The 27,132-nt window shown below is 43.6% G+C and overlaps 1 protein-coding gene across 1 annotated transcript in view; it reads right to left on the minus strand.

Moving 5' to 3' along the window:
- The window catches only part of ENDOD1 (endonuclease domain containing 1), a 38,424-nt gene that overhangs the window by 5,857 nt on the left and 5,435 nt on the right, over window positions 1–27,132 (minus strand). The window lies entirely within an intron of this gene.

Raw genomic sequence — 27,132 nt, forward strand, 5'->3', positions numbered from 1 at the left:
TAATAATCAATATATACATCCCTCCCTTCTTTGTTACGCTTTTTTTTTTAGTTCAGCAGTATAAAACATACTTTCACTTTGCCAATCTGAAAGGACACAAGAAAAGAGCTCAGGATTGACTCAGGACTATGTTTTTAGCTCCCAACCTAGACTGTAAATTCCCTGACACCATGGACTATGTATCTTCCCCATAGGACCCAGCCAAGGACTGACACATCTCAAGCCACTCTTGTTAATCTCTATGCCCTGAGATGGTCATCATGGCAGTATTCACAATAGCTGGAAGTTGAACAAACATACATTTTTAAAAAACAGGAAAGGTTAAGTAAACGATGTTATTCCGTCAAATATCTCAAAGCTATTAAAAAGTTTTGTAATTATGAAGAATTTGTAATGATGGGGAGATATATACTATAATGTTGAAAGGAAAAGGCAGGATATAAAATTAAATGATGACAATTTTTTTTTTTTTTGCTGAGGAAGATTCGCCCCAAGCTAACATCCATTGCCAATCTTCCTCTGTTTTTTTTTTTTTTTTGCTTGAGGAAGATTAGCCCTGAGCTAATATCTGTGCCAATCTTCCTCTACTTTATATGTGGGACACCTCCACAGCATGGCTGGTGAGTGGCATAAGTCTGCACCTGGGATCCGAATCTGCAAACCCGGGTTGCCAAAGCAGAGCACACGGAACCTTAGCCACTCAGCCACGGGGCCACGCCTAACAATTTTTTTTTAAGTCTGAAAATAGGCAAGAAAAAACTTTGTGAGGAAGCACATGAAAATGTCTGCAATGGTTGGTTGATTCCTGGGGATGCAAGAGATATTTTTTTCCTCTGTTTTCTTGTTTCTCTCCTTGCACCTCTCCTACTCATATCAACCCACAAATTATTTATAATATGTGTTACTTTCAAATGACAACAAACAAAAAAGAAACTAATTAAAATAAGTAAATTCTTACTAATTGATTCCCTAGAGTTGGTGCTACTCACTAAACCCAAGGGAATCAAGGCCATGTGGATTGTGTTGCACTTCTTGTCGGGAAGGCAACCAACTGTGCCTTTCTCTGACTCTGCAATGGCACATGTAGGCGTGCTCACACGTATGCGTAGGGTTAGCAAGGCCAACGGATGAGCAAATAGGTTACTGAAGTCTAATGGAGTAATCCATAGCCTCACCCTTCAAGGGTCTTAGAATTAGCAATGATCCTAGATGTTCTCCACTCCCACCACATCCCCATAGGACAGAGATAAGAAGCTCATTCATTTTGTAAAGCTTCTGCTGCTGCTCTCCTATAGCTGAAAGATATACCCCATGGAAATACCAGCCTCATTCCTGAATCATGAAATCAAGAAATGGCAGGGCCGGCCCTGTGGCTTAGCGATTAAGTGCGCGCGCTCCGCTGCTGGCGGCCCGGGATCAGATCCCGGGTGCACACCGACGCACCGCTTCTCAGGCCATGCTGAGGCCGAGTCCCACACATAGCAACTAGGAGGATGTGCAACTATGACATACAACTATCTACTGGGGCTTTGGGGGAAAAAAATAAATAAATAAAATTATTAAAAAAAAAAAAAAAGAAAAGAAACGGCAGAGCCAAGATCATGGAGTCTTGGGTGTAAGGTCAGGGATTTTAAGATGTGTGTTTCTCCATGGTTACTAGGGCATTGTGTCTGCATTTAGCCTGGTGTAGCTTCTTTACCCCCTCTAGGGGAAGTCTGGAGCTGGTTGTTTAATTGGTAGCCCTGTGACAGAGCATAGAGCAGCATGCTGGTTAGTCTTCAGCCCGAGGGCCACCCAGGGATGAAACAGTGCTTGCTTGCAGGGATAGACGGCAGGCCTGGAATACGAGCAGAGAAGAGAGACTCTTGGATGAGGAAGGGGAAGGAGCAAAAGAGAGAGAGGCAGGAGGAGAAAATGGGAGGGATAAAAGATAGGGGGAAGAAGGGCTGACCCAGTGGCATAGTGGTTAAGTTTGAGTGCTCTTCTTCAGCAGCCCAGGGTTTGCGGGCCTGGATCCTGGGCGCGGACCTGCACACTGCTCATCAAGCCATGCTGTGGTGGCATCCCACATACAAAATAGAGGAAGATTGGCACAGATGTTAGGTCAGGGCCAATCTTCCTCATGAAAAAAAAAAAAAGATAGGTGGAAGAAAAGAAGAAAATGAGAGAGAGAGATTGTGTGTGCATATGCGTGTGCGTGTGTGAAAGAGACAACACAAAATCCTGGTCTTAGGCAGAAACCAGGACTGAGAGTTGATTTACTTCCAAACTTGAGAGCACAGTCTGCCAAGGTGTCAAGGTCAGAGGAGATTTAGCTGGTTGCTTCTGTACCCTCTTGGGTCACTTGAGTTCACAGGGATTCAGATTTCTGCCACGGCCATGCCTCTGGCAATCAGGTTAAGGCTTTTCTGCCCACACTTCACAGGCACACGGAAATGGGCCAGGATGGAACCGAGGTGGCTGGGACGGCCGGGGCCCAATTCCACATGGACCCTGTGCTCCTGCCTGCCCTGAGCCTCCCTAGGCAAAGCAGCACCTAAACTACACGCTCCGGAAATGCAGGAAGAGAGCTCACTTTCCCTCCCTTCTCCTTGCTTTCTTCAGAACCCCATATGCATGGTCACTATATTCTTATGAACCTCAAATTTGGCCCTATGGTTTGATGAGAAGAGAGAACACAGTGTTTGAAACCAAGACAGAATGTCTGCACACTGCATCTGTATAGTGAGGGGGTGGAGGGGTCAGGGACTAATATTTTTTCAGCTACCAAGTAAATGTTTTCAATATAACATTACACAGAAGGTATTTTTACCTTACTTTACAGATGGGGAAACTAAGACACAGAAAGATTAAGTAACTATTCCAAAGTCATCCAATAATTAGCAGGGACAGGATTTGAACTGAGGTCAGTCTTTTTATTCCTAAAGCATGTTCTTTATTACTGGCCATACTTTCCCCCACCTTAATGGACCCTGCTGTCCCAGTTTTCTCTATCAGAGAGTAGAAAAAAATATTCCCCTTCTGTAGTCTCCTTTTCTCTCTGTCATAAATAAATGAAGTTCCTTAAGGGTGCAGGGAGAGAAGCTGATATGTGAGCCCCCCAGCATGCATAGACTGGCCTCTAGCCTCCTTTTTCCCTTTGCCCAGGGCACATGGCAGCTGAGCCATTAGCTTCACACTCCAAAAAAATGTGGCAGCACAGGCAGAGGGCAACTGGCCAAGGTAGTTTCCAGAGCACAGCAACCCTTAGAAACTGGTCAGTGGGCTGGTCCATGGGACGCACTGTTCCTATTAGCACCTCACTTGGCTACTCCTCTTCTCTCTATCAGCAGGGGTAGCAGAGAACACCAAGCACAGCAAAACTTCTTGGAGAAAAACTATAAAATCGGTCCCCTCACCACAACCTCCTCTGTTCTCACTCTACAGAACGGAGTTAAACAGTTAGGAAGGGGTCTCCTTACAGCCAAGGTAACCTAGACAAATTGTATAGCTTAACTGAATCTGGACTGTGTTCCTTAAGACTTTCTATTTTCATTGAGCAAAGACTCATTCACGTTGGCTCCTGAAAGGATGGGTTCATTGGAAAGATACAAAGGCACAGAAACCCAGAGGCTCCACAAAGACTTGTAGTGTAGGTTGCTATTGCTGGAACTAGAAATGGATTCCAGGTAACTCTAGGGAATTTTGGCAGCAAGAGTCTGTTGTTGAGACTAATTAGACATTAATGACTGCCATTAATAAGACTCAGCCACATTTGACCTGTCGGACTTTTTCTCTCTCTGCCTTTTGGCTTCTTCACCTACTTCTTTCCGCATAGCTCTTCTCTACTTCATGGCTTCTGCTTACTCACAGTCTTGTTCCATCATAACTTGAGCTTGTACAAGGACCGTCATGGCCTTCCTAGCCACTGATCATATCAATAACCTTCAATTTTAGCTTCCTCTGTTACTTAATTTCCTACCTCAAATGCTCAAGTGACAGAATCTGATTCACCCAGCTCATCTTTTTCTATCAAGTCACGCCAAGACAAGCCTATAGAATAGCCATCTTTGAGTTCAACGCTCACCCCCGTCCAATCAGCTGTGGCTGGGTGCTAGAGAGAGAACTCTGGTGATCCACGTAAGGCTTCCCCCTCCATTAGGGACCAGAAAGTACAGCAAAACTTCTGGCAGAAAAACTGTGTCAGGCATTCTAGGTTTGGCTTGTTTGATCATAACCTTAGTTCAGTACACTAATGTAGATAAATTAGTATGAATGCTACAACCCAAAATTAAAACACAAAATAGGGGCCGGCCCTGTGGCTTAGGGGTTAAGGGTGCGCGCTCAGCTGCTGGCTGCCCGGGTTCGGATCTCCGGTGCGCACCGACGCACCGCTTCTCCGGCCATGCTGAGGCAGAGTCCCACATACAGCAACTAGAAGGATGTGCAACTATGACATACAACTATCCGCTGGGGCTTTGGAGGGAAAATAAATAAATAAAAAAAAAATTTTAAACACAAAATAAAAAATAGAGAAATTTCCCAAGGTTTAACTAATCTAGTATTAAATCTCTGAAAAAAATACCAAAGGATGTTTTATAACACGACATGTTGATCTTCCATGAACTCTTAATTCTCTCCTCTGAGGATCTAATCATATATGCAGCAAAGCCTCTCTTTCTATCCTTTCTCTGCCTTATCTTCTTTTCCATATTTTATATCTCATTAACTCTCTATATTGCATTCTAGGTGAGTTCCTTAGATCTATTTTCCAATTCACTAGATCTCTCTTTAGCTATGTCCAGTCTACTTGTTTGTTGAGGTGTTTTTCTTCTTTTCATTTCAATGACTTTTTTCTTTTCTAGCATTTCTAATTGGTTCTATTTCAAATTCTCCTGGTTTTTTCTCTTGTGGAATTTTTTTTTTACGTTTCAATTGTATAGATATGCTTATCTTAAAGTTCCTTTAAGATTTCTCTATTTTATTTGGGTTTTCAGTTTATTTTGTTGCTTCTACTGGTTGACTTTAAGGTGGTGGGTATACTTAAGCACTTTGCAATTTTTGCTGGTGAGCTCTTCACAAGAGGTCCATGGTGTTTTGTTGGGAAAAAAAAATCTAATAGGATTACTTTTGTAGTTGCCTCTGCCAGAGCCCTAAAGAGTTCAATGATTCTGGGTGACTTTCTGAGTTATTTCCTCAGTTCAGGGTTTCCACAGGGAGAAAGCAGTGCAAATTTGGGCTCCTACAAAGATAAGATGACAGCTCTAGGCTCACTTCTGGAGCATGACTATTTCCACTCATGACATGGTGTGGGCAGCTACTTCCTATAACAACTTGCAGGTAGTCTTCTTGCCTGGTTCACCAGTGCTGCCAGGTAAAACTCTCAGTTTTACTTGGTGAGCCTAGTTCCAGTTTCATGTCTTGAACAGGGTATGTAACCTTGACTCTTGTTCCCAGGCAGGTTAGAGCCCTAGCCCCTAGTGTCCATCTGGCTTCCCACACATAGTTTTGGCTATTATTTCTTATATATTTCTGGCATCTGAAAATTTCCCTTTCTAACTTTGTGCTGAAATATGAATTAAATTAATTAATTTAATTTATATATACAATATGTAAAATATATATTTTTTAATCCAACATTTTTACATGTTTGCAGTGGGAGGAGAGGAATTCCACATCTGCCCAGGCACTTTGTTGTCCCCATTGTCTCAGGTTTAAAAACTTTCTCCTAAAGTATGCCTTATTTCCTTTTATAACTCATTATAGATTTATCATCCCAAAATGTATTTACTTTGCTTAAATCTCTTTTTTTCTAGTTAGACTATCTCCTGGATAAGTGTTTGGTGTAAGTAGAACAGTATTTTCCATTATCTTTACTGATGTGTCAAGAACTTTATATGCTAAAGTCTCTCACTAACAATAAGCTACAGGGACTCCCAGCCCTTTCCTAAATCACATCAGCCAGGTTATAATCTGATTCTGTTTGTTTCTGTTTGTTTGTTTTAGCAATTCCTTTGCATTATTTATTACCTATAATTTTTTTGTCTGTTCACATAGGTATTTCTGTCTTCTTGAAATTTATTTCTATTGATTTTGTATTTTGCAACTTGGAGTCACTCAAAAAATTAGATATTACATTATGAAGTCACTTTACAATATCATTTATAAAACATATTAAATCTCAGGGCCTCAGAATAGTCTGCTAACTGACCTCCATCCAGAGAAATGCCCATTATGATTCCTACTTCCTGTCTTAAAACCAGTTTTATAACCTATGACAAAACTTTCTTCTGATCCCAAGACGACTAATATTTTAATATTACTTGTTAAAGAATCACATAAAAATCTAAATAAAATCAGTGTAACAGCTCCCCATCATCATCATGCTGACTTACCTCTACAAAACTATCATGTATGTCTTGGCAGGCTCTCATTTTCTAAAAGAATGTCAAAGTGTCTGTGTAACTAAACATCTACCACATGTATGGGAAACTGTATTAAAAATAGCAAGAGTATTTGATTTTAAAAGTCTAATATATTCTTTGATACTCTGTCACTTAGAGGGCAGATGTATTTTTCCATGCTCTCTGCAGACACAGGTTAATGATCTGGTTATTGCAATTACAGTAAATTACTAACACTGCTCCCTAAAGACAAAAATACACCTATGATATAAGAGGTAATCTCAGATTATAATTTCTGGGTTACACTTGCCCTTTTGCATTCACCACTAATCTTACTCTTTTGTTTCCCAGCAGAACCTCTGGAGGTAGGGACAGGCACAAAGCTCTCTCTGTGTAATCTACCTGCCTACTGATCTAGTTCCCTGGGCTGCCGATGTAATCTGATATAGCTCCTGTGTTTAACGGAAATTTTTTTCCTAATTGCAACATGTTAAGTAGGTTTTAAAGAATGAGTTCTCCCCGTCTACCAGCACCCTGCCCCATAAATAATCTTATAATAAATTCCTTTTCAAATTTAGTATCAAGAAAAAATTGTTTCTCTCAACGAGTTGGTCTGTTTCCTTATGCCAGACTGTAAAAGCTATTTAAAGCCATGGGATTTCTTTTTTCTTTGGAATTAAATGAAAGGAGACTTTCAATTTGCCTGCTAATATGCATGTAAGAAAAACATACTGATGGAAAATTGAAAAGAAGTACAGGAAGGGAAATATTCACACCTTCGACAATATTTATTTAGCATATATTATGTGTGACTAGTACTGTAGAAGGAAGCATTAGGACCGGTTATAATGACAATAAAAATAATAATAATAATAACAACATAACAATAACAACAACAACACAACAACCAATACTTATCAAGCACAATATGCCAAGCACTATTCTAAGAACTTTACATGTATTAAATCAGTAAGTGGCTGCGCTAAGTATTCGTTCACTTAAACTCACAAAAACTAGGGATTGTGATTATCACCTTTTGACAGGTGCAGAAGCTGAGGCACATCAAGGTTAAGTAGCTTACTCAAGGTCACACAGTGAGTGAGTGGTGGCATCGCGGTGTGAACACAAGAAGTCCAGCCCCACACCTGGTGTTAATCACGGCTTTATATGCCTCAAAATCGGCCTTCACATCAAGAAACTCACCATCTATTCTATGAAATAAGACATAGATACAGACAAAGTTAGATAGAAAAACCTAGAAGAAACAACAGTGTAATGGAGCTTAAGTGCTAAATAAATGGTATAAAGAAAAAGAGCAATCAAATTCCAGTGGCAGGAAGGCCATATGAATGCAGTCAAGGAGGACTTCTTACTTCTTGGAGAAAACAAAAGCTGAGGTGCGATTAGAAGGATGTGTAAGAATCTGACAAATCTAGAGAAATAGAAAGGTCAGTAAGGCTTCACGAGACTTCTACACAATGGCCTGGGGGCAGAGACAAGTAGCCTGTGAAAATAGGATTCTGAGTTAGGAAAAGTGCAAGGTTTCATTGGAAAGAATAGCAGGGAACCAGATTATAAATGATCGGATATGCAGGCAACTAATCATAGAATAATTATAACTACCATTTATCAAGTGCTCGTTATGTACCAGGCACCACAGCAAGTGCTTTACATAAAGTATCTTCTTTAATCCTAACAGGATCCCTATGATCTCCCTTTATAGAGGGAGTAATTGAGGCTCAGAGACATTGAGTAGCATGCCCATTGCCACACTATCAGTGAGGGTGGGTGAGGTCGCAAACCCACGTGGTCTGACTTCAGCAGCTATGACGCACTACTGTTCCATCCTACTTTCTGGATGCTTTCAATGCTATGCTTCCAAGTTGGGACTTCACCTGAACACAGTGGAAATTCCCTGACAGTTTCTGAGGACCAGAGCATCATTAGGGATGTGTAAATCCAAGGAGATACACCTGGTAGCATTGGGCAGCAAAGCCTGGACCACGGAGGCAACCAACGGAATGGAAAAGGAAGGACTTGTGCAAGATTCCAGAAGGAAGAAGCCTCAGAATATGGGGGCTGATCTGGGAGGGTCTGTGAAAGGTGAAAGATGATATCAAAGGCTGGAGCTGAGATCACTGGGAAATGAGGGACTGTGGAGTGAAAGTGGACAGGCTGATCTTTAAATAAGACTAAACTGACAGGCAGAAATATTTTATAGCAGCTCGAGATACAGAACTGGAGCTGGGAGCAAAGGTGAGGTTGGAAATACAGACCAGGAGTCAGCCATGGAGGAGTAGTAACAACGAAGGCTCAACTTGTTGCACACACTGTCTGTTGTCAGGCACTGTGGTGGGCGACTTCCATAAAAGATTCTGATGTTCCTCGAATGTATGTAACATTATGTAACACAAGGCATGTAACCCTGTGGTTCTCGGAATAATTAGAAGCATACAGATGAATGTTTTTATTTTAATAGCTATAGATTGATGTTTAACGTGTCCTCAGAAAATATAACCAGCATTACATACACATGATTTCATGGATATTAGTATTTAGGACAAGACTAAATTGGTTTTCCAGAGACTTGATTTAAAGTCAATGTAAAGACCAATTTCAAGTAAACAGTAATACAGGTAGTACTCAGGTATGGCAAAAATTGTAAAGCAAGTTTGTAAATGACTACAATTTGGAAAACACTGTACTGCTGCATCCCATTGACTCTTCATATAACCCTACCAGGGAGGGATTATTATCATCTCCATTTTACACACAGGAAAATTAAAATTGAGGTAAGTGACAGATACAAGGTCATCCAATACATAAGTGGCAGAGCCAAGGCTTATGCCCAGCTTCTCAGACTCCAAGGCTCCCAGCCACGTGCCAGCAGCAGCCCACGCTTCTAGATGAGGAAGAGAATGCCGAGAGCCACAGGGTGGCCATGCTGGAGGACAGGAGGAGGATGAAGAGACAACTGGGAAACACAGACGGAGAATAGATCATCTAGAGTCACGTCAAAAGTCACGGGAGGAGAAAGCTTCAGCTAGAGGAGGGTCAACAGTGTGGCATCTGCCACAGAGAGGAAAGGGAAGGATGGAGACAAAGACCAAGATTTGAAGGTTAGAGAATCCTTAGTGAGACATCAAAGGGCAATTTCCACAGAGGGGCAGGAAGGAAGACAGGTGGCAAAGTGCCTGGAGATGGACAAGAGGAGGCTACAGGACAGACTTCTTGTCTGAGAAGACTTTAGGTACAGGCAGGAGGTGAACAGGACCTTAGCCTTAGGAGCAGGGTTTACAGGGATAAGCAAAGATTGTCTTCCAGTCCCCCCACGGCCCCCCGCCCCATTGCCCAAGGAAAAGCAGGCATTGGGAGAATGGGGCTACTTAGGTCTCTGTGCAAGAGAGCATCTTGGGGCTTGAGGGCATCTCAGGGGGACAATGAGAAGGTGACGGGCTAGAGGAGCAGTGAGCCACTGAGGAGAGCCCCAGTCCCTGAGGGTTTCTGGGCTGAGAAATCCATGCAAACCTCAGGGACCAGAGTCACCCGGTGCCACACTGGTGTTTGTCACTGGGGAGAGAGGAGGAGTTGCTTGTTGGGAGTGACAAGGATCTGCAGAACACAAACATGAAGCTTCAGCACTTGTCAGCAGTAATGCTGCTCACCTCGCATGCTCTCTCTCTCTTCCCTGCCTCCTCTTCTGTCCTCCTTCCTCTCACTCTTCTCAACTGCTCCAGGGACAGAATCACACTAATCTCAGAAGCACTTTCTCTGAAATAGCTCATAGACCTGGCAGGTACTGGGGAGTTCTCTTAACTCCCTTCCCAGTGTCAAGCCTGCACAAGTGTTCTGATGTGAAAGAGGACCCCACAGGCCAGAACACTAGGAAGAGTCCCAGCTGAGACCTCCAAGACCAGACAGGGGACTGTGCCATGGGGCAAAGGAGTTAGGGCAGCCCTGAGAGTGGGCAGAGGGTCACAGAACGTCCCAGAGCGCAAGGAGGCTTTGCAGAGGGCTGGGATGACTGGGTGGGGAGGCTGGGAATGGGGGAGAACTTACAATTTGTTTCCAAGATTAGTTTTAAAGGGCGCCACGGTGAACCTAAGATGGGGGCTAAAAGTCCAGAAGAGCAAGTTATCAGAGAGAGGGATCTGAGCGTGCAAGAGAGGCTCCGCGCATTTGCTCCTTGTATTTTCAGACCGTAAGTTCCACAAACGTTGGATCATCTCTTGTACTTTGGTCTGCCTAAGCCACAACGAAGACTCTGCATATAGCAGGCTCTTGGTAGGTATTTGCTGATCAGTACGCTGATGACCACGACGGCAGCAGTGCCACAAGGGGAGAGGCACAGCAGAAGGGATGATACATGGGAGCACGTGGAGAAGTCAGTCTGGGACAAGGGGACCTCTTCTGAGAACGCAGGGGAGAGGAGAGGAGGGCAGATGGAGACCTGGTGTCAGTGAGTCCTCAGGGAAATGGTGGTCAGGTTCTCTGCCCTAAGTGAGGACATGGTGGCCAGGGGACAAAGCATAGGGAGAACAGGGAAGGTCTGCAAGCCTCCTGAGGTCACTGTGACATAGAGGGGGCATTCACAGAGAGGAAAAGACGGCTGATGTGCAGAAAGGAAGGCCCTGAGACGCAGCCAGGATCAAGGGGGCAGACCAGTTCTGCTGAGGCCCTGGTTGTAGGTTTTGTACTGATTTTACCTAAAGCAATGACCTTCCGTCCAGGGACAGGTGCAGAGAAAGAACCGGCCTACATGCCAGGGCGGGGCTCAAGTACGGGGGCCTTGTCTCTGCAAACAGAATTGCTGCGCCTGATCTCAGAGTCCAGGTGGGCAGGGGCCTAGGGTTGCAGGTGACAGCTAATGGCACTGCTGATGTGAAGAGACTGAGCCGGCACAAGCGCAGGTGAAGAGCAAGACTGACTCAGGGGACATGGGGAGGGGGAGGCTGGGGAGAAGCAGCGGGGTGTCAGCAGCTGGCAGGTGCAGGGGCCAGGTGTGGCCCTGCTGCTGATGGGCAGCTGGCCTGAGTGGAGACAGTACTGAGGAGTGTGGGACACGAGTGGACGGCAGAGTTAGGCAGGCTGTCACCAAAGACAAAGTGGGGAGGAGTCTTCCAGGCACTGAAATTATGTTTATCCATCTGTCTGTCCACTGACTGAAGGGTCGTCGGGGCCAGCATCTGATTATCTTTGTGCTCCCGGCACCTAACACGGTGGCCCTTCACACCAGGAAGTGGTTGGTATTTGTTGAAAGATTTATCTCATTGACTTCCACCACAATCTTCTGATGCACGTATGATTTCCTCCAATCTACAGACGAGAAAAAAGAGGCGCCAGAGAGAACGGGCTGTCCCCCAGTTCTGTTCCAGGATCTGCCCTTGGAAAAGGTGGTCATCCAGGAGGATCATCAAAATGGCTATGAAACTGCAGTGATCCGGGAAGGGTGGAGTTTCCTTCCTCTGGAGAATCTTAGGCTGAAGCTAGATAAGCACATGCGGGGGATGATTCAGACAAGACCCTGTGATCAGGAGATGACCTAGTGAGCTCCTGTCTAACTCTGTGGGGACAGGGAGGCTATTTTCTTTTGGGGTTTGTTTTATTTTTCAACAAGTTAAATAATCAGAGCTGAACAGCTAGTGTTCCAATTTTGTTTCTGCTGTGTGAACTATGATACACACACACACCCACACACAAGGACATTAAAAAGATGCTATCCACTGCCCTTCACCAGGTGGGTGGGAGGGCCCCTTCTTACAAGGAACTGTGAATGTAGCTGACAACTGGAACATCAGATAATCTTACCAGAGCTGGAGCTGGACGGTGCAAACAGGCCCTCTGCCCAGTCACACACATTCAAATGAACTAGATCTGAGGCCTTGGGTGAATCCTGAGAATCTACTCACCACGGAAAATACCCAGTGCGAGGAAAGAGCTGCCTTCAGAAAAGAAGTGGGTAGGCAGTGAGGCCCCAAGAGCAGATAAAGGACATCTGCGGAGGAGTAAACCACAAGACCTTTCAGCTCTCAGAAAAGGCATACACAGAGTTCCGACCCACCTATTTAAGAAAAAAAATCCTCCCTGATTGGCATCCAAAATATTCTTCATCCTCTTGGGAATAGAAACGGCTTTAGAAGGATGCTTTTTTTCTTTTCTTTCTTTTTTTGTTTTTTAAGGAAAGAGAAATGCAGGCTTCTCATTTCCTGACCAGCCCTCCAGCACTCAGGCAGGCTTCCCCGCCTCTCCGCCTTCCTCCCCATGAATCACCCTTCCTCTAGGCTCCCAACGCCTTTCACACACCTTCCTGCCTTTGGGCAGGGGCAGGCATTTCCAGCTCTCCTTGTGCTACGCATACCTTAGGCACTTAGCACATGTCGGGTAAACTGTGGAGACGCAAAGACAAATGGCTGAAGAGTTCTCTCCTCCTCAGTCAGAAGATGACGGAATAGAAGAAAGAATGAAACGGACTTTTCTTTTTCTTGAAAATTAAAAGAAATAAAAATAAAAGGCAGGGATAAAAAAAATGCACCAACCCTAAACTGGTAATACACGCCGGCAAGGGAGGCCTGAGGGGAGGCCAGGGGGTGGCCTTGAGAGCAAACCAAGTCCCATGGGACTCCTCTGGCTGCTCCTTCTCCCACAAAGCCCCAAGTTTCAAAGTACTTCTGGGAGCCTAAGAAAGCGAGCTGACTCCTTTAAGACCTTTCCAGAACCTCAGTACCTTCTCAGGTTACATCATCCCTGGTCTTCTTTGGTTTCCTTCCTCATACTCACTGAAGCCTGTTTTCCATTCTGTACTCTGCTTTCTTTTCCAGAGCAATTATTCTTAGCATTTGACTATGTGGTACAGAATTCAGAAAAGGCAGTTAAGTTGAGACGTCGCCATTTCTAATTTTTTCCACCTTCTGAGTTTAGACAAGATTAGAGGTTCTTAGGCTGGGCTGCATGTCAGAATCACCTGGAAGCTTGAAAAAAAATACCTCCAGGCCTCACCCCAGACCAATGAAATCAGAATCTCTGGGGTACAGGGAGAGCTGGAATTCAGGATGTTTTTAAAGTTCTCCAGATGATTCTAAATTGAGAACCCGCTGGGCTAGATCTTTATGAGATTCTCATTTATCGGTCTCTGGTGGAATTAAGCCCCTTGCCTAGAAAATGACTGCAAGAAAGTAGTGATGTCTCCTTAAATCAATAGTCCTCAAAATTCGGATTGTATTAGAAGTAGCTTGGTCCTTGTTAAAAATGCAGATTCTCGCGCTTCACATCAGAGATATATTCAATAGGTCTGGAGTGGGGCTCAGAAGTGCATTATTAACCACCACCCCAGGGTGTGCATGAACCCCACACTGAAAAACAAAAGTTTAAATCATCTTTGGTAGTGCTCCAGCTGGGCTTAATTTATTCACATGATATTAATGCTTTGTGAGAGGTATTATCCACAAATTGCAAGAGCTGTGGTGATAAAGCCAAGGGAGACAATGAAGCATTATAGGGCCATTCAGATCCTCCATCTATCAGAGCAGCTAATATTCTGATCATAAAAATGTGTAAACATAGATTTCCTGCTTTATTCATATGTGAAACGAGAAGTCTAGTTTTGCTATTTATACTTTTTTGAGTATGTCTCACTCTACTCTCTCTATCATCTTCAACAGCATCCTATACATCCTGGTTAAATGGCAAACTGGCATATTCATGGGGCCCCCAAAAAACTCCTCCAACCTCTTCTCTCAAATCTTCCCTTCTATTCAACCCAAACAGGCCAATCCCTGTGCCCCACGCATGTCAGTTACATGGTTGTAATGTAAATGCTTCCCTCTGTATTGCCGCCCATGTCACCACGGGCCGGGGATGCCTTCACCATTCCCTTCTGCTACTTACATTCTCCCTGGGTGCCCAGGCCTAGCTCCAACTCACAGCTCCTGTGCTGGGTGGTCTCTTTTGGCCTCCCAAATCCATTCTCTACTCTTCTCTGCCCTGCTCTGTGTCCCAGGAGGCTGACTTTTAGGGACCACGTCATCTGACCTCTCTTGCCCTCTGGCTTCTAACTGGAGCAGCCAATGGGAGGGTAGGAAGAGAGACACCAGAATACAGTCATGCATCGCTTAATGATGGGGATATATTCTGAAAAATGTGTTGTTAGGCAATTTTGTCATTGTGCAAACATCATAGAGTGTACTCACACAAACTTAGATGGTATAGCCTCTTACACAAGTAGCCTATATGGTAGAGCCTATTGCTCCCAGGCTATAAACCTATACAGCACATTACTGTACTAAATAGTACAGGCAATTGTAACACAATGGTAAGTATTTGTGTATGTAAACATAGAAAAGGTATAGTAAAAATAGAGTATAAAAGATAAAAAATGGTACACCTGTATAGAGCTGTTACCGTAAACGGACTGTGCATGACTGGAAGTTGCTCTGGGTGAGTCAGCAAGTAAGTGGTAAGTGTATGTGAAGACCTAGGACATTACTGTACCCTACTGTAGACTTCACAAGCACTGTACACCTAGGCTACACTAATTTTATAAAAAAGTATTTTTCTTTCTTCAATAATAAATTAACTTTAGCTTACTGTAACTTTTTTACTTTATAAACCTTTTAATTTTTTTTAACTTTTTGACTCTCTTGTAATAACACTTAGTTTAAAACACAAACATTGTATAGCTGTACAAAAATACTTTTTCTTTATATCTTTATTCTATAAGCTTTTTCCTATTTTTAAATTTTTATCTTTTTTTACTTTTTAAACTTTCTTGTTAAAAACTAAGGCACAAACACACACATTAGTCTAGTCCTACACAGGGTCAGGATCATCAATATCACTGTCTTCACCTCCACATCTTGTTCCACGGAAAGGTCTTCAGGGGCAATAACACGCATGGAGCTGTCATCTCCTATGATAACAACGCCTTCTTCTGGAATACCTCCTGAAGGACTTGCCTGAGGCTCTTCTGGAGGAGGTGCCATTCTTTTCAGAAATATGTCCATGGTGGTTTGCTTTGTTTGTTTCTTTTTTCCATCATAGATTTGCTTGTAAGCAGATAACGTACCATGAACATTCCTCTCTATTAATGAAAACCTTTCGGTGTTGAGGCCCATGTTTTCAAACTTTTTAAGGAGCTTGCTGAGGTCTGCAAAAGCTTCTGCTAAACCTTTCACTGTCAATTTTCTTGGAGGTTCTTCTTCTTTTTCTTCTCCTGCAGTTTCCTTTTCTCTTGCCTCTTCTTCTACTGTGCGTTCCTATTCCGGTTCCAACAACTCCTCATTAGTCAGTTTCTCAGGAACCACCTCTAGGAGCTCCTCAATGTCATCCTCATCTACACTCAGGTTCAAGTTGTTTGCCATCCCAACAGCCTTGCAAATTTTTGCAACCTCTTCATCCTTGGCAAATCCTTTGAATCATGGACAAACCTCTTGAGTGTCTTCTTCCAGATGCCATGCATACACTCCTTGGTGATATTACCCCAAGCTCAAGCAAGGTTCTTGATGCAGTCACAGATGTTGTAATCCTTCCAGAATTGCATCAGTGTCTTTTCAGTGTCTTCCTCAGTTGCAGCAATAGTCTGGGCAAAGGTGCTCCTCAGGGAGCAGGCCTGAAAAGCTGCTGTAACTCCTTGGTCCATTGGTTGGATCAAAGACGTGGTATTTGGAGGGAGAAACACTGTTCTGATATTGGGACAAAGATCACCAACAAAAAGAGGATGTTCAGGAGCATCATCAATGATAAGAAAAATCTTGAAAGGTATGTTATTCTCCAAACAGTACCTTTCCATTTTGCTGGCATAGCAATTCAGGAGGGCATCTTGGAAGAGGAGCTGGGTCATCCACGACTACTTATTGCTCCTGTAGAGCACTGGCAGTGTGTGCTTATTGATATGCTTGAAGGCCCTGGGATTCTCGCTGTGCCAGATCACAAAGGGTTTCAATTTGTAGCCTACATCATTGCCTCCAAGCAAGACTGTTATCCTGTCCTTAAAAGCCCTGAATGTTGGCATTGACTTGGCCTCCTTATAGATGAAAGTCCTTTCAGGCATCTGTTTCCAGAACAGGGATGTTTCATCTATACTGAATATTTGCTCTGGCAAGTAAATTTCTCCACAATCAGCTTAACTAGAGTTCCCAAAAATTCTTCAGCTCCCTTCACATCAGCACTCACAGACTCACCACTCACTTTCACATTATGTAATGAATGACAATTCTTGAAATGTTTAAATCATCCAGAGCTAGCAGTAAATTCAACATCTTACAGTGGTCAGGTCCAACCTTTTCTTTCAACATCACAAACTTTTTGCTTTGGCCGTGATCTTCATGCTGCTGAAAGAGATACACTTCTGTGTCTGGTCTTCAATCCAGGTCATTAGAAGTTTTTCCATGTCTGATACAGGCCCTTCTCAAATTTTTCTTAGTCTCGTTGCCTTCAATGAAGCAGATCCTTTAACAGCTTCCATCACTTTGTTCTTGCTCTTCAAGATCGTAGCTATGGTGGAATGGGACATGCCTCTCTGGTGAGCAATAACCATCACTGATTTTCCACCTTCGTAGTCCTTAATCACATTTAATTTTGTTTCCAAGTCAATCACTCGACGTGGCCTCTTACTAGCAACATTAGCAGGGGATTTTGTACACTTAGGAGCCATGATGAACAAAACAACATGAGATTAAATCAAGCACAAGAGAAATGATGCAGACATGGTAAACATGAGATGTATGAGGCTGCCAGCATAACATGGCATACTGTTTTATAGTAAATGTTTTTTTATAAGTAGAAAGAGCACACTCTAAAACAACAATATAAAGTATAGTAAATACATAAACCAGTAACATAGTTTGTTATCAAGTATTATGTACTTTTATACGACTGGCAGCACAGTAGGTTTACACCAGCATCACACAAACAAGTGAGTAATGTGTTGTGCTACAGTGCTATGATGGCTACAACATCACTAGGCAATAGGAATTTTTCAGCTCCATTATAATCTTATGGGACCACCGTAGTATACGTGGTCCATCGCTGACCAAACCTCATTATGTGGTGCATGACTGTATTTATTCCCCTGCTCCCTCCCTGCCTGGTTGCTGTGGTTCTGGCTCTGGCTGCGTTTCTCTGCAGTCATGGCTCTCACCAGGCTGCCCCCTGACCCCACAGGCCTGGGATGGTGACAGCTGCCTGCGATGGCTAGGCCCTAGACGCTTTACTATATCTTGTTGACTCCTTTAATTCTCTGTAAATAGTTTCTTCATTCAATTTTGTTGGTTAAACTACTTTGAGTTCTGTTTCCTGCCAGGACTCCGGTTGATGCAGCCTCAGTGAGTTCTTTCCTAAGACCCCAACTCACCCAGTCCTAGGAGATCACATCTACTTCAGGGGCTTTGTAGCATGAATCACACACATGGTTGGTACACAGAACAGGTTGTGTTGATTAGTGAGGGTCCCTCGAGTAGTCTAATCTGGCTGCCCACTGTGGGCTCTCCCAGCCAACACCAGGTATTTCAGCCCTTGTCAGTCAATGTGCCACAATCAACTTCTACTTCTAACTTAACTGAGTGTTTCTGACACTATCTTTGAAAGAGCAGGATTTCTTACCACATGACCCCCTCCTACCCACCTACTTGCCAGTCACAACCAAGGTACAGCCAATCTAGTCAGCAACCAACCAGATGGCTCTCTTCAGTTTTCAATCCAAGAAACTCAGGGACTGACAACAGGCAGGGTATAAAGGTTGCTAGATGTAGTTTAGGACTGGTAGCCAGGCTGACCCATGGGACAGCAGAAGAACTGGTTAAAAGATAGAAGACAGAGGAGGGTGGGAGAAAGACCTTGAAGACTCTGTGGGACCACTGGTTTCTAGAAGTTTTCCATCTCTGGCTCCTTTGAGGCCTGAGTGTATTGCTGTTCCTGTGCCTGTGAACCTACGAGTGATCTCTTAGAATAGCTCTGCCCTTCACCCGAATAAGCTTGGGTAAACTTATAATTCATGCACCAACAAGCCTGCGTCCCATTCTTATGAGAACCCAGTAACCTCCCTGTGGGAATCAGGGCAGAGACCTTGTAGGCATGGAACCTTCTAGATACCTGGATTAAATCTTGGGAACAGCTGAAGAGACAAGGCTGCCTGGGTCCCAGAAGTCTGGGAACAGATCAGAGGAGCACCCCAGGTGACAGAGAGAAGGAACTTCTACCAAATTTTTCAACAGAGACTGTATGAATGGGCAAAGTAACCTAGAGGCTAGTGCAAGAGCAGCTGAACTCAGAGAAAAAGCTGAGACCAGTCACAGGTAAGGTAGCAATGGAGCAAGAGTGTGGGTTTGGGGGTTTTTTTGTTTGTTTTGTGAGGGAGATTAGCCCTGAGCTAACATCTGTTGACAATCCTCCTCTTTTTGCTGAGGAAGATTGGCCCTGGGCTAACATCCGTGCCCGTCTTCCTCTACTTTATATGCAGGATGCTTGCCACAGCATGGCTTGATAAGCGGTGCCGTTATGTCCACGCCTGGGATCCGAACCCGGACACTCTGGGCCGCAGAAGCAGAGCAGGCAGACTTAACCATGACACCACCAGGCCCGCCCCTGTTTTTTTTTTTTTTTTTTGACTAGGCTAAGTGGCTTTATTAGAGAAAGCCAGGATTGCAAAAGACTTCAGAGTTGGCATTAGGGCCCTTCTTTTTTCCACAGGTGGGCACAACATTGACAAAGTTCCAGTTGTACTGCATCTGCTGCTTGGCCTGGCCACTCTTCTTCATCTCCTGTTTGGCCACCTTGGGAGTCTAACCTCTCATTTTCCCAGCACAGGCCAGGGAACTATTTCAGCAATAATGCTGGGTTAGACATAGGAGCATGGTAACCCTCATCCTGGCTGTCTCCTAGGCAGGCACAGTCTGGAAAGCAAAGGTTACTTGTTCATTCAACAGGCTTAACGTACATGCATTGAGTGCTTAGACATAATGCAGAGTGCCTTTTGTACACACTGTCTCACTGAATCCTCCTGACTCCTCTGTAGGATAGGGACGATTTATTAGCTCCACGTCATAGACAGGGAATTGAGCTCCATGAGATTCAGTAATATTTCTAAGGTCACACAGCTGGTAAATGACAGCCCTGGGACTCAACCCAATTTTGTCTCTCTTCAAAACCCATTTTCTTAACCTCTCTGTATGCTCAGTCCTTGCCCCTTCAGGGCTAAGAGTCTAGTGGGAGACAGTTAAATAAACTACTTCTTCTTGGTCATGATCTGCCTTCCCGACTAAGTAACAAGACACCAGCAGGCAGGGACTGGGTCTTGTTCCAGGACCATGTCCTAGACTCCTATTTCTTAGCTTAGTCCTGACAACTCAAAAAATGGTCTTGATGCTGATGATAATGACAACACTGATAACAGTATCAGTCAGCAGCTGGATGTCTGACTATTCATCCTTTGCAATGCTAAAATTCTGGACCTGCTGACCAGGAATGAATAAATGAATGAATAGATAATAAACAAGGTGAGCTTGTTTCTATCACTGAAGATTCCTGTAATTCCATGCCTACCTATTTATTTATTTATTTATTTATTTATTTATTTAGTGTGTGTGAGGAAGATCAGCCCTGAGCTAACATCTGCCAATCCTCCTCTTTTTTTTGCTGAGGAAGACTGGCCCTGAGCTAACATCCGTGCCCATCTTCCTCCACTTTATGTGTGATGCCGCCTCAGCATGGCCTGACAAGTGGTGTGTTGGTGCATGCTTGGGATCCGAACCCAGGCCGGCAGCAGCAGAGCGCATGCACTTAACCGCTATGCCACGGGGCTGGCCTCCCATGCCTACCTCTTAAACCCCAATTAATCGATAGAGAAGAGAACAAATTTATGACAAACTCTTGTTCTGATTGGTTGTGACCACATTTATTTCTATGAATGAATGAGAGGAAACAGGAATGGAGGAGCAGAATGGTACCCAATATTGACAGCAGCAAAAGCAACAGCAGTGACAAGCCTGATCAATGAACCACCTGGTGTGGAATTGCAACCTGTGAGATACCACTATCAACTCAATTATGGAGTCACCCTCAACTGAAAACTGGGAAAGGCTCATAGCCTGTCTCTAAACAAGATTATAGCTATAAGAGATAGCCTTTCTCCAAAGCCAACGGGCAAAATTTACCCTTCATTTTAAAGATCATTAGAGAAGAGGACTTGACAGCCCCTAGATCCTTTTCCACAGCATAACTCTCACTGTCAGGAATGGTTTATTTATATCCAACCTAAACCCTCCTCCAGCTGTTTAAGCTTCTGATCTCCTGTCTTAAGCACAAAAGAGAGAGCATCTACTTTTCAATGTTGTATAATAAACATCATTTGAGGCTAGTACATCTACCCTCAGGTGAAATCATTTTCATTTCTTTGACTTTTTCTCTTGGGTTTTATTAACGTCACTTTTCTTCAAGTTCCTCTAAATGCGAGGCTACGTGGCAGCAGGGCTTAGTAACAGAACATCAGATTAGAAATGAGCAGATCTGTCGGCTCTGCTCCCTACTGGCCTTGTGACTTTGGGCAGACCAGTGACTCCCTGGGCCTCTGTCTCCTCTAAGAGGAGAATTATAACCCTGCTCAGGAACACAGGGAAGGAAAAGAAGGCAAGACTATTTCAAGCCATCCATGAGTTATACGTGATATACAGCTTGAAAGGAAAAGGTGATGAAATAGACTTTGCATTTGAAGCCCCCAGGTCTTCTATTTCTAAATGAAATAAATTGTTTATGTTTATGGGCAAATGCACTCATCACAAGAGTCTCTTCACTCTCCCACTCCATGGGTGTGATGGTTGTTTGAGGGACTTGTTAGATGTGGCTTCACAGAGTCCAAAAGGATGCTGAACCTTGTTGACTAGAATAAAGGGTATGAGAGCATACATGTGCCCCTATATGTAATGGAAATTTCTAGAATGTTAGCACACAGACACATATACATACACAAACTGTAAAGATTGGTTATCTGTGAGAAGTGAGATCCTTTTCTTTAAATACTTCCAAAATGCTCAAAAAATTTTTTACCATAAGCATATATTATTTTTATAATCCTAAAAACACCTAAATGTTATAAATAGCAACCACCACCGCTACCACATTAAAGGTTAGTTGAAAATTTTCTGTAGGTCTAGATCTAGGGCTGCTGTGCTATAACAGGAATAGTATGGCACAGCTTTCAAATCTCACTGTCAATATTCAATCCATGTTTGCAGACTGCTCAACATTCAACAACATTTATTAATCACTAACTAAGTGCTGGCATTATGCTAGACCAGGGGTTGGCAAACTACAGCCCGTGAGCTGAATCTGTGAGCCCAAACAGCCTACCACCTGTTTTAATAAACAAAGTTCCCTTAGAACATAGCCACACTCATTCATTTATGTATTGTCTGTGGCTGTTTTTGTGCTAAAACAGCCCAGTTGAAGAGTTGCAACAGAGACTATATGGCCTGCAAAGCCTAAAATATTTACTATTTGGCCCTTTACAGAAAAAGTTCACTGGCCCCTGTGTTGGACAATGAGGATTCAATAATGAGCAACAATAGCCCTGGGCCCTGCCCTCATGGAACTTAGAGTCTAGTTGGGTGGCACTCAATTAGTCACACAAATAAACGTATAATTGTAACACACTAGCAAAGAAAGGTATGTTTGGTGCTACTAGAAAGTATTCTGGGCAACTGACCTAGTTGGGAATATCATGGAAGAAAAAAAACAAACCAGCAAGTATAAAGGCCCTATGATAGGAGAGAACATGAGAATTAAAAAAAAAAAAAAAACAAATATAAGCCAAAGTGGCTAGCAGTAGAGGCCTGGCAAGGCGTGTGACACAGATAAAGCTGAGAGGGGACTGGGAGACAGACCATGCAGGCCTCTGGAGGCCACGATAAGGACTTGTCTTTATCTGAAGAGAAACGGGGAGCCCTGAAGGGTTTCCAGTGAGGCTGCTGGAGACATGATGGGATTAATGTTTTGAGGGCATTTCTCTGGCTTCAGAGTGGAGAAAGGCCAGTTGAGACCCAGGCAAAAGGGGTTAACCAGTCAGGAAACTGTTTTGCAGAGGCCTGGATAAAGATGATGGGAGCTTGGACCTCAGAGTACAGAGGGTAGGGGTTACAGAGGTGAAGTCTGTCCAACTGAGGAACAGAAGGTCATCAACCATCCCAAATAGCCCACTCGGCCAGGAAGGAGTCCTCCGATGTTATCATGGGTACTATGGCTCCAGATACAAGAGATATCCAGTAATGAGAAAAGACCTTTTATGGTTCATAAACCCGGCTTTCCTTTCCCCGTGCTTCCGTGTGTCCTGAAACTACAGTGGATGCCCAGTCTTTCAGAAACATAAACAGTGGTCATTTCCTTACATAGTCCCTGTTCAATCATGCATCCCAGTGAATTCAATCAACAAACTGATATGATATGGATCAACTTCTTCCCTTAGTTAGAAATACTAAGATAATGGCAAGGAGATTTCCTGAAACCAATGCTGCCATCTCCCAGACTCACAGGGAAGGCTCATTTAACAAGCTGGGTTGAAGCCAGATTACCTAGGACATAAGGGCAAAGGTAAGAATTTGCACAGGGGCAGGACTTCAGCTTACTAAGAGTCATACAGGAAAAAGGAATTTCCGCACTTTCAAGGAGGTAGGGTGTTCTGAGTTGGAGCAAAGGCCCTCTCCTGGTCCCAAAGCTGGGCTTATTGCATTACTGGGTTATTAAGTTTCAGAATGTTCTGGGCTCAGCTAGCTTTACTTCCCTGGGGAACCACGCTGGGTGCATAGGAGGAGCTCCTGAACTGCCTAGGGCTGAAGGATGGATGAGTGGCTCCTCTACCTCTGTTCCAGAGGTGGGGCTCTCAAGGGCGTGGTTTGCCTGCACCTCTCCCCCTCAGGCAATTGGCATTTGGTCAGGAGCTGGGCTCTTCTCAGGCTCACGCACAGCACCCAACCCACCTCCAGCAGCCACAGCTCCACGCCCGCACAGATGCAAGACCCCTCCCTTATCCCCGCCACATTCACTGAGACCCAGGGGACAATACTTGTTGCTTGACAGTTTTTAGATGATCCATTCCCCTCCACCCCAATTTGGTGCCTTAGGAGAATGTCTGTTTGCAAGATGACCATAGGAAGTGCTCACGATGAATGAGAATAGAGAAAGATCGCAAAAGGGGGCAAGAGCAGCCTCAGCCCAGTGTAGAACTTAGCGAACAAAGGTGCACCTGGAGGCTGTGAGCATCTGACGTTCATTGGCATGTGGCTGTGGGGCTGGGAACATGCCCTGCTCTGTAGAATCCTGGCAAATGAACATGTGAACTTTCAAAAGAACTTCATTCAGGAGAATTAAACGGGAGCTCTCCCAATACTTGAATAGGTTCAGTAACAGAGGCAGCTCTACGTGTTCTCTGGTGTCAGACAGCTTGGGTTCAAATCCCAGTTCCACCACTTCCTAGCTGTGGGAATACAGAAAAGTAATTTAACCTCTCTGTGCCTCAGTTTCCTTTTCTAAGGAGGATAATTATAGCACCTATTTCTTATGGTTGTTGTGAGGATTAAGTGAGATTACACGTGAAAAAATGCCGAGAAGAGTGCCCAGGATGTGGTAAGTACCCAGTGAGCTCCAGGGCCCTACTTGAAGCTCCGTGAATACCTGAAGGCAGCTCACACTTGGTATGTCTAACACAGGCTCCTCATTTAGTATCCCCATCTTACTCCTGGCAACTCCAGTCTTCCAGTTGTTCTGGCTACAGTCCTTGGAGTCATCTATGACTCCTCCCTTTCTCTTATCCCAAAGACTCCTGGGCCTTTCTTCAAAATATATCCAGAACTAGACTGCCATGACCCTGGTCCAACCCACCATGGTCTCTTGCCAGATTATTGAAACCTCTTATGTGGTCTCTCTGCTTCTGCCCTTCAAATCCATACAATCTGGTCTCAATGCACCAGCCAAAATGATCCCATTAAAATGAAAGTCAGATCACGTCAAAATCCTCTGCTCAAAGCTGCCACAATGGCTTCCTGTCTCACATGGAGTAAAAGCCACATTTCTTACAAACAGTCCAGAAGGCCCTAAATGATCTGCTATCTCCCGCTCCACCTCTCTGACCTCATCTCCTGCTACTCTCCTCATTTATCCCTTTCTAGCCACACTGGTCTCTTCCTCAAACACGAGGAACACTCGTGCCTCAGGGCCTTCACTTACCGTTCCCTCTGCCTGGAATATTCTTCTCCCAGATACCTGTATGACTAGCTTTGTCACTTCCTTCAGGTCTATACACAAAGTTACCTTCTCAGTGATGTCTTCCCTGGACATTCTTTTAAAACTTCACCCTTTCCCTGATAGCTCATAGCCTCCTGCCTTGCTTTATTTTTCTTCTCAGCACTTTCACTGTTTAATATGCTATGTCTTCTATTTATTTATTTTGTTTATCACCTGTGTTCTCTATTAGATAATAAGCTCCATGAGAGTAGGTATCTTCGTCTGTTTGATGCACTGCTCTATTCCCAGGGCCTAGAACAGTGCCTGATACTCAGCAGATGCTTGAATAAATATTTGTTGATTTCATGAATTAATTGATAGAGGGCCCAAGGCTTTGTCAAAGCATCAGGTGTTCCTGCCAACTGAAGATCAATCAAAACTTAAGACCAATCATCTCTAAAATTAAGGTGCAAGTCAACTGGAACATGTAATTTAATTTATATTTTCAAATGCTATTTCAGTGATCTGTTTACTCTGCAAAATGAAATGTACCCATATTTTCAGTTTTGATTAAAAATATAAAATGCCCTCAGCTTGACTTCTTTTGATTGGGACACACTTCTGTCAGGCACTGGGTCAATAAAAGCATAACTGGAATACTAAATGGTGCTTCTATTTTTAGTTCACCTTATGAGTCGGTTTCTTTTTCATTTCTCCTTCCTTTCAGGGGCCAGATAGATACATCAGCAGGCAACGAATTACTGCTGCCATCCATGTCAAGGTCTATGGAACCAAAAGCGTATGCCACTGCTCAGGAGGCTGATATGCAAGTCAAAGGAGAAAACATTCTTGAAATAACGGTAATTTTAGGAGCAAGACCAGACCACTGAAAGCGAAAGCTGCTGGCAAGTGGGAGGATTTATTTTCTCATATTTTCCCTTGTAGAACTGACAGTTTAAAAGGAAGAGAAATTTGAAACCCAAAGAATAAAATCTTTATTCCTCCAGGAAAGCTCCATTCAATTACCACGAGCTAGTAACTGAGCTAATGACAAATTGAAGCTGGGATTTTCAGAATGGTGTGTTAGAAGCCAAGCCATAAATCATCCAAAGAACTGGATTAATTCAGTAAAATAAAAATAAGAAATCTAGTCAGCCAATTTGGTATTTGGAGAGAAAACACTGACATTGTAATTGGAATGCAGCATGACAGAGCAGAAAGAGAGCTAAGAGCGTTGGAGTTGGGCAGCCACTAAGTTCCAATCCAGGCTTTGCCATCCAGCAGCTGTGTGACCTCGGACAAGTTATTGAACCACTCTGAACCTCAGTTTCCTAAACTATAAAACATGGTCATAATACCTAGAGTTATATGAATGAGTTAATTTGTGAAGACCCTTGCACATAGTAAGAAATCAATCAATGATAGTTCCTTTCTTGGATTGTCCAAATTTAAGTCTGAACTGAAAGAATGGTGTATAAATCTGTCACCACTGGACTGTTTCAGGACAAAATGTCCCTAAAATGTTCTCCCAATATAGAGTACTTGCTCCCAAGAATGACCACAAATCATATGGAAATACTGAATTCAAAGATGCAGAAAAAGCCAGAAAAGGAGGAAAATGTAATGAAGAGTGACATGTGTTACTCCTGTTTTTTGCTATTTGCACCCCATTAACGAAGAAATTATGAGCAATTGGTTTTGGAACCATTCCCTTGAGTCAGGCGCTTCCCAGCCTCACCCAGTCTCAGGATAATAGACCAGAATGCCACCGCTCACTATTTGTTTTATGACAACACACCTCTATGTTGCGCAGGACGGGGAGGGCAGAGGTATCTCTTTGCTTTTTCAATCACCTAAATCCACTCACCCACCCATTCACTCAATCTCTCACCATCACCATGCACTTTCTGAACACCTATTAAATGAATGGGGGACATACGCCAAGCATGAGAGAATACACAGATGGATGTTCTATGTCTTAGGAGAGATTTGTAGAATTGCAGGAGTCACCTGTCTAATCCAACATTCCATTCGTGTGTGTGTGTATTCGTGTATGTCTAACACCTATTAGAGTAGGACCTTAATAAAGCATACACATTAACATTTCCTACGAGTTTACCATTTTCCAGGTACTAGGCTACAGCTTATGTGTGTTATCTTGTTTATTTGTCACAACCACTCTATGAAGTAAACACTGTCAGAACAGATCAGAAAAATAGGCACTGGAAGAATTTAAGGTCACATGGCCTGTAAATGGCAGAGCAGGGATCTGAACTCAAGTCTCTTAACTAGGGAGTAAGAATCAGAATGGTCCCGTTTACTGCATCCCTTACACAGAAATTTACGTGTTTGGTGTCTTCTATACATCCGTTATCTGATACAATGAAAAGGTGGCTAATGTTAGAATAAATTAAACAGCGTGTCTAACAGCTTCAGGATGTGCAAGCAAGAAGCTACTGTGGAACTTAAAGATCAAGGACTTAATCAAGGTTCTAACTTGCGACAACTGTTCTCCTGCATTTACTAAGATTTCAAATATGACCTCATT

The sequence above is a fragment of the Diceros bicornis genome, chromosome 7, assembly GCF_020826845.1.
Source record: "Diceros bicornis minor isolate mBicDic1 chromosome 7, mDicBic1.mat.cur, whole genome shotgun sequence".
NCBI classification, from domain to species: domain Eukaryota; kingdom Metazoa; phylum Chordata; class Mammalia; order Perissodactyla; family Rhinocerotidae; genus Diceros; species Diceros bicornis.